This window comes from Tursiops truncatus, chromosome 12 (assembly GCF_011762595.2).
Source record: "Tursiops truncatus isolate mTurTru1 chromosome 12, mTurTru1.mat.Y, whole genome shotgun sequence".
NCBI classification, from domain to species: Eukaryota; Metazoa; Chordata; class Mammalia; order Artiodactyla; family Delphinidae; genus Tursiops; species Tursiops truncatus.
Window position 1 is genome coordinate 14,144,760 of NC_047045.1, and position 6,282 is coordinate 14,151,041.

General features: G+C 37.4%; 1 pseudogene; it reads left to right on the top strand.

The window, feature by feature from the left end:
• The first annotated feature begins 258 nt into the window (after nt 1-258).
• Nucleotides 259-4,439, top strand: LOC117307540 (transmembrane protein 41B pseudogene; annotated as a pseudogene).
• The last annotated feature ends 1,843 nt before the right edge of the window (nt 4,440-6,282 follow it).

Consider the following 6,282-nt stretch of genomic DNA (forward strand, 5'->3'; position numbering starts at 1 on the left):
ACATGGGGATTCATTTTGTTATATATTTAAAGTACATAATAATACTCTTGAATGTATAATGTATTTCCCCCGAAAATATTAACTTTTTAAAAAGATACTGCATTCATAAATAACTACAAGACAGTATGTACAAGACAGTATCAGATAACAAGAAAACTTTTGGAAATTAAAATTTGATTCCCAAATAAAAATTCAATAGAAAAGTTAGACAATAAATCTAAAGAACTCTCCCCGATTGCAATACAAGGAGACTGAAACATGGAAGAAAAGATGACAGATTCGAAAGATTATTTCAAGACATTTTACGTCCAAGTAAGAATTCCAGAAAGAGAAAACAAAATTGAGGGAAAAATTATCACAGAAGCACTAATTGATAATTTCCTTGAAGATTAAGTCAATCTTTAGACCAAAAGGACTCATTCTGCACCCAGGATTAGACACGTCCTGGTAAAATGTCATAGCTCTGAGTATAAAGAAATGATCCAAAAAGCTACCCAGGAGAAAAGACAAGGGAGTGAAAATCAAAGATATTAGCCACCTCATCAGAACACAGGATGTGGAAAGGCAATACAGGAAGGCCTTAAAAATTCCCAGGGAAAATGATTTTTACCCCAGACTTCTAAAGCCAACATAATAATCATTCATGAGGTCAGAGTAAGACGTTTTCAAACATGCGAGGACCCAGAAGTTTACCTTAAATGCAATCTTTCTTAGGCATGAAAATGTATTTTAAGAAAATAGGAAAGTATACCATCAAAACAAAGAAAGAAGGCCATGCCCCCCCCCCCCCCCCCGCAAATAGTCATTCCCAACTCAAGAGAGCAGTGAAGCAAAGTGATGGCCACACTCTAGCTGTCCTAGAGAGTCCTCGTAGAGACGGGAGCCAGGAGACAGAGGGTTGGGATAGAAAGACTCAGGGAAATTTTGAGAATATATAGAATAAATAATATGGATGGGAGTTTGGAAAAACTTGAGGATAAAACAAAGGCACTTGAAGTGTAAAAAGGAGAATCTATTTAACGTGATACGAAGAACATTCTCCATTGAGTGGCGGAGTAGTAATAACTTGTATCCCACAGACAAGGACATGTAATACTGGCTGTTACTTGACTCTACAGTGAATGAACATGTATATGCGCCTGTGTTGGCTCTGGCCCTCCGGGAAACAGTGGTCAAGGCAGAGTTAGAAGGGCAAGAGATGTTTTGGGTGGAGAAGCCTGTGAAAGACAAAGGGGAGAGGGTGTAGGAGTAGGCACAAAAAGCTTTCAGTGTTCAGTGTAGATCTGATGCCTGTGAAAGGAAAGGAAAAAAGAAGGAGGCTTGGATAGGAAGAGCCCAGACTATGGTACCCACTCAAAAAACTCTTAGCCAGCCCCACAGGAAGTTACAAAGCAAAAATTGCCCTTTGCATGAGTTTCATGTTGGGCAGCAATGGCCACACCTAGAACCCCACCATGCTCAGTCACTGGCTAGAGTCACCCAGAGAGTGAGGGAGAGCGTGTCCTCTGCTCCAAGAGTTTGGTGGATCTCAAAGGTGCTGCTGTTGACTGCACCTCTTGCTTGAGAAACTCTCTTAAAAGGAGACCTGAGTGGCATAGCATACTTCTTCCAATATATGCAACACACTCACCTAGACCTCAAAGGACACCACCTCAAGGCTGTGTCCAATTACTGCATCAGCTCAAAATCCAGGTTTTGTTGTTTGTTTTTTTTTCAGTGATATGCCCTCCTTTATATCAGGTCCAGATGTGGTCTAGTTATTTACCAAAAAAACAAAACAACAAAAGCAGTTGTCTTACCCAATATACTCAGTGGTAGGGGAGGTACAGGATAATCACAATAAAAGCTACCCAATTATCAAATATCTTTGATGACATACAATACACTTTACATGAAAAACTTCAAGAAGTTCACTCATATAGCTTATCTTCTAATTTACGTTTAAATAACATGGTCATGGTGTTAAGTGCCTCTTGGCATCATCAGTGATAACTGAGACTGGTCTTCCTAGTACCCTTGATTTCTTGCCCCTCCTCATGGGGGAAGTTATATTCTGCACTGAGCCTTAGGAGAGGAAACAAAGGCAGGTTCAGGGACTATGATAATGGATAAACTAGATTGAAAACATTACCCATAAGTAATTATGTATCTTAAAAATTATTTAATATGGGGCATATTTTCATGAGATAAAACTTTTATATAATATGTATACTTTAAAAAACAAATCTTAAATTTGAAAAAAAAAGTGAGCCTATATTGTACAAATTCCCAGAGCTCATAAGTGTCTCCATTAGCCAATCTAGAAGGCCTCAGTTCTTCTGTCTGCTTGTCCATTTTTCTCACAGGCCTCTGGTTTGGCCTTCCAGGGGTTTCTTTCTTGTCCGTTATCCTCCTTAGACACTTCTGAAGTGAGGCTACATAGCTTTCACAACCTACTTCCCATCAATGCAGGTTTGAAGATTTGCAAGTTGCTTTAGAGGTTAAAAGAAAATCACAGGCTTTTGCAGCCCTGACATGTGGATAATTTGGTAATAACATTCCCTCAAAAACTTACTAGGATTCTAATCTTTTAGTTTTCAAGGGATGAACTCAGCCAAAGATTTCATCAAAAAATTGCTTCAAGACTTGAGGACTGACATTTCACTTACAACCTCTGTACCCTGCCTAGGGCAGTGGCAGCTACTGGAAGCCAGCTGAGACTTGGGGACAAGGCAACACCGTTAATCTCATCTTCACAGCCAGACTGGTTCCCATAGTCTAACAGGGGTGCTTGAAAATGTTTGTGGCCCTATTCCTATCTCCTGCTAAAACTGACAGTTCTATAATTGCTTGAATTTGTATTACAGAATCAGTTTATTTCTTCAGCCCTGTGAGGCCCCAAATTACCAGAACCCCAGTCATCTGAGATTGCCTCAGGTACCAATTCCTTCATCAAAGTTGTATTTCCCTCCATTTCTACTTGCAAACCAGCTAGTTCTAGCCTGAGCTCTCCTCTTTGTTGCCAGGCCTTTTAAAAGAGGTCAGAAGCAGCCAACAGACATTTATTTTTTTTCCCCCATTTCCGCTGGAGTTATTGGCTCACTTGGCCCATAATCTATCCATCCAAGTGTCAGAGGTACATTTGCCACTGTTTTGCCACACCATAAAAAATGTGACCCCCTTTTACATTCTGCAATGTCTGTATCCTTGAAACTATCAAATAAATGCACCTAGTTACGTTTCTGTTACATATAGTACTCTACTTTCACATACCAAATTTTATTAGTTAGGGTATAGGTTCAGCTGCATGAAATACAAACCTGAGCTAACATACCTTTAAAAAGATAGAAGATAGTTTCCCTCTCCCATAGAGCAGCAGCAGGATAGAAGAAGGAGGGATAAACAGTACAGCCCCTTCCCTTAAGGACATGTCTTTAGAAGTATCACAAATCATTTTCCCTCACAACTTCCAGGCTGGAACATAATGACGTGGCCATGGTTCAGTGGAAAGAAAGCTGGGAAATGGATGGCCATGTGTCCAGCTAAAAAAAATCCCAGGGTTCTCCTGCTATAGAGAGACAGAGACTAGAAATCAGGGACAACCAGTCTCCTCTACTACTCTTCCCCAAGTCTTGCCCCCTATTCAACGGAGAATATTCAAACTAATTCTAAGACAGAATTTCCCCCATAATTTTCCCAGTCAAGACTGATGATGAATAAAATCAGTTCCTCTATGTCCTGACTTTCAAGGCTCCTTAATCACACTTCATTCAAAGCCAAGCTCAAATCTCATCTCTTTCATAAAATCTCAGGCTGCTCCATCCTGATCTCTCCATTCTCTGCACTCTCAGTGAGACAGTTTAGCACTTGATTGTTCTCTACTTTTTCATATGTGTGTTTTCTCTAAAAAGCTTATTTTGCTACATATATTTTCTTGCGAATATTTGCTATTCTGGGCTCTGTATTTCTCAATACACTCTCAGGGTTTCTTTATCCCTTTCCACTAGCCTTATTTCTTGTTTGTTTGTGTTCTGGACTCGGTGCCTCATTCTGCTATATGCTCCCCTCTTTAGTCGGGAGGCCGGTTGTATATAAATACCTAACTGAGAAAGCAGTAAAATGGTCACAGTAGGTTGAACGTCACAGAGAACATCTCATTAACCACATTTTATTTTTGAGAACAACACCATTTCTGCCTAATTGGTTTATTCATGTCTCCTGTGATAAACGTGCCATTGAAAGTTCTTTTTACTGGCACTTTTCGAGGTGTTGCATCTCCCTCTTTCGTAGCAATTAAGGCAGAACACTGTACCAGCTTACAACAGCAGGGGAAGCTGTTTCCTGGAACTCAGTATTTGTTCTAATGATTTTGGCTCTTTTTTCTATTCTGCCAGCGATCTTCCAAAAAAAACTAAAGCAGAAATTTGAGTGAATAATCCTCTGGGTTTTAGTTTTCCTATCATCATCAACATCATCATCTCTCAGGATTGGCAGATTTATGTGTTAAAATCACTTCTTCAGTAAATGAAACAGGAATTTGTAAAATAAAATTTCCGATCAGGTGGTTAAAATAATGCATTTAAGTGGCAAAGGAGAGAAGTAAAAATGGAAATTGGTATACCATGAAAAGTGCCGTCAGTAGTTATGATAGACATCTCCTAAATTACTATTCCTTGGCCATAGATAATAAATGTAGCAGCATAGTAGGAAATTCTTGACCCAACTGATTACCCCAATATATTTCATGAACTGGCCAGAAATCCTTACCCTTTACTTGATAATTTAATATTTTTCTCTCTACTCCACACTATAACTAAAATAGAACAAATACAAAAGCAAAGATACAATATTGCTGTTCTGACTGTTGTTGGCCTTCGTTTAGAGCATAAACTTGAAAACTAAAGCTCAAAAGAGATTTGCATTTTCTTCCTTTTTACCTTTGAGGTAATAGACTTGTTTAGAAGTTGCATCTTAGTGGACTACTGAATTTGGAAAAGATATCAAGTTATATCTATTTAGTGAATTTTATTTTTGTCTTCTGTTCTAGATTATCATGGATTAGTCTGAAATTTAAAATTCTGACCAGTCTGTTTTCATCTGTTTCCTAGCTTTCAAAATATTTCCACTGTGCATATACAGAATGGCAATTACATGATAATTGTATCATATTGGTGTTGATAATTAATATTCAGATAATATTTTGTTACACAGTACCCCTTTACTATCTCAAAAGGGGATCAAAAAAGCGAACATTCAAAGTATGCAGTTTTTAGATGTTAGATTAATTAGATTCCTTTATATTTTGAAACAAAAGCAGTGTCGGTACAACACTTAAGTGGTTGAATATAGTTTATTTGTTCCAATGACTGTAAAATTTACCTCATTTATTATTATTAGTCTGGTCATTAAAGCATGTATTATGTAATTATCCTTCTTATGCATGATATGTAAGAATGCCTTGTTTCATTTCTGTTGATGGCTTTTTTGTTTGGGGCTGCTTTTGATTAGTGCAGTTTCCCTATTTAGGGTTTTTACTTTCTATATCTCAAAGTAAAATTAAATTCTCATATGGTAACTACTATATTTAAATAGTCCTGGAAAAACTAAACAGCTTTTTGCTGCTTGCTTAATGGTTGGTAATATCCTCGATTCCTGGATTCTAGGACATAAAGTAAAGTACTCTGTCAGTTTTACCTTCACCCAACACTGTCATGTTGAAAAGTACTTTAGCTGTGGAAGAATCCTTGTATGTTTTTATTGTGAGAGGTCTGATCATCCTCAAAGCCTGTTTCTACTACATAATGTGGACTGATTATTTTCTCTATCACAGTATTAACAAATTGATTTATTGTAAATACAAAGAAAATATATTAATTAATATACTATTCTTATATCACCTGGCCTTTTGTGTGAAATTATTTATTGTTATTTCTAGCCAGGTGTTCTTCCTTTCTTATTGACCGGAGACTGAGTGATAAAGCTTTTGTTACTTTTACAAACAAACTTAAAACATAGCCTTTTTGGACAAAGCTCACTGAATATTACTGTATAAAATGTAATTGAGTAAATTTTTATCAGACTTTTAAAAATAAGAGTTTGGACTCAGGAGCAGCCTCACTATTTATTCCATTATGTATATATTGTACTTACTCTATTCTCAGAGTATGTTCCCTCCTTATCATGGATCCTCTCTCCCTTTGCTGATTGTTTTTCCTGTTAGAAAACTGTAGCTGTCACTTAAGGTGGAGTACATTTTCTTCTCCCAAGAGAATAGCCAGTCTTTCCACATTCATCATCATTGAC